Source organism: Triticum urartu, chromosome 5A (assembly GCF_056163025.1).
Source record: "Triticum urartu cultivar PI428250 chromosome 5A, HENAU_Tu73, whole genome shotgun sequence".
Lineage (NCBI taxonomy): Eukaryota > Viridiplantae > Streptophyta > Magnoliopsida > Poales > Poaceae > Triticum > Triticum urartu.
In genome coordinates, this window is record NC_141877.1 from 658,164,422 (window position 1) to 658,167,033 (window position 2,612).

Here is a 2,612-nt window from a genome sequence, read left to right on the forward strand (position 1 = left end):
TGACATCTAAAATTATGTCAGTTTTATTTTGTAACTAGAAGACCAAAGTGTGTTACTTGTGATCTTTTGATGATGCTACTTGTGATGATGTTGTACTTGTGATGATGCTACTTGTGATCTTCTGAAATGACCCATTGGCGACTTCATTACGCGGGGATAATGATTTTGCAGGTACCCCGAGAGGCCCTTGAGTTTGCCGGAATGTCGATTAACTTCCGTTCCGGCAAATTCGGGTACTCCATATGTCCTATTTTCAACAAAGGTCATGCTGAAATTTTCCGTGAATTTTAGCATGACTTTGCTAAAAATAGGACATATGGGGTACTTGCGACTAATGCATGGGCGGGGTAACTTAGTACTTAATTAAGTAGGATCAACTGCCCCTTTATTCTTGCTGCATTAAACCATAGGTTTTAGGGTGCCTCGGTGTCGATAAGAACCTAAATGATGAAAGCTTAGGCTTTTAGGGTGCCTCGGCATCGACAAACCCTAAATGATAAAACCTTGGCTTTTAGGGTGCCTCGGTGTCGATAAGAACCTAAATGATGAAAGCTTAGGCTTTTAGGGTGCCTCGGCATCGACAAACCCTAAATGATAAAAGCTTAGCTTTTAGGATGCCTCGGTGTCGACAAACCCTAAATGATGTAGTTTTGAATTATGAACGTAGGATATGTCGTCATCGTCATCGGACGACGAAAGTCTTCCGGGGGAGTGCGACTGGTGCCACGATGATCGAGGTCTGTGCGACATGCCTCACCTGGACGATGATCGACGCTTCAGCATTAAGCTCGAGGAGACCTTCGAACTTGAAACGGTACACAACGACGACAAGTGTTATTTTCATAATTAAGCATGACTTCAACTATTTCAACGTGTAATTTTCATCTTTTACAATTCGAGTATAGCTTATCCCATGCCATGCAAGAGGCTATGTCTTGGAGAGGATGGATTTTGAAGACCATGAAATTTCTGAAACAAAGAAAATTCACCTAAGGACTCATCACGATGTGGACTTTGAAGTAAATCTGTATAATTCTGAGAGCGTGACCCATTTTGGTTGCAAAAATTGGGAAGCATTTTGCAAGATGTATGGTTTTGGTGAGGGTATGCTTATCACCATGGATCTTGGTAATCCTGACATCGACCAAGACAATATGGACATTTGGGTCCTTGTTGATACGCCTCCAATTCTACCGCTATGTGAGTTTCTCAAACATAGTTATTAGCTAATTTATATTGTTTATTTCAAAATAGTTGACAGCTTATTTTTATTGTTCAAAGAATGTGCGGGAGATGGTAGACAAAACCCACTACACCGATGGCTCTGAATTAACAACTTACAAGGAGAAAAATCATCTGGTCGGATTTTGTACTGACATTGAGAATTACAATATCCACAATCAAACTCCTCAACATTATGGTAAATATGTGCCACTAGTGCATGTGTTCAACTACGGTAACTACCATGGAGATACCCTGGTAAGATTTTTACTATTACGACATCCGTGCATCTTTTGCATACGTCTAAAACTAGTACATCATTGCTAACTATGAAGTTATTACTATGTTTTTCAACAGATAATCCCAGAGAATTGTGTGCCTCATTTGATGTATCAGAAAGGTAGTCTTAATGTTTTGAACATACAACCAGGTCATCCTACGAATCTCAACTGTCCATACGAGATTTCTAAAAGAAGTGGAGACATGAAAAATCAAAGGATGGAAAATGTATGGACAGTCGTATGATCTCCATTCTCCATAATGGAGAGTCAGGGTCTATATTGTTTTATGCTATTTTACCTCAAATAGGGTATTTAGGTCCTGCCTAATACTGATGATCATGTGCTAAGAACAATTAAGTAGGGTTGGTTCGAGACTTGTAATGTTCTATCTTAGTATTACTTCCGACAAACTCGCTACTCGCGTTCTCGAGACTTGTAATGTTCTATCTTTGTTCGGTCTTTTGAATTCGGAGACTAATATGATGAATTGTATTCGGAGACTAATCTTCTATTGTATTCGATGAATTTGCTCTTACTGTGGGGTCCTGTCTATATTCTGTCCAATAATATATTTTGTAACCTGTGCAAAATTTAGAAAAGTAAGAAAAACCTAATATTCATACTAATGGCGCATCACCCCACAGTGCGCCATTAGTATGCCAGATACTAATGGTGCATGGTGGCCTATACTAATGGCGCACGGCGTGGTGCGCCATTAGTATACCAGATACTAATGGCGCACCAGTGGTGCGTCATTAGTAAAAAAATACTAGTGGCGTGGTACTAGTGGCGCACCAGTAGTGCGCCATTAGTAGGCAAAACTGGTGCACCAGTAGTGGCGCACCAGTTTTGCCTACTAATGGCGCACTACTAGGCCTTTTCCTAGTAGTGACGGCGTGGCGCAATGGAGAATCGGCGTCCGATGGGTGGCGATGGACCCAGGCAGGAGGATGATGTTGTCTGGCGTCGTGGTGGTGCTGATGGCAGAGAGGCCTGGCGAGGTTCATGCGTCAGTATCTGATCTGAGGATAGATCGATGGTTGAAGGAGGTGACGGCCCTTGCAGCATGCGCATGTGGTGCCCACTATAAGTGTGCCGTACTGGTGTGTA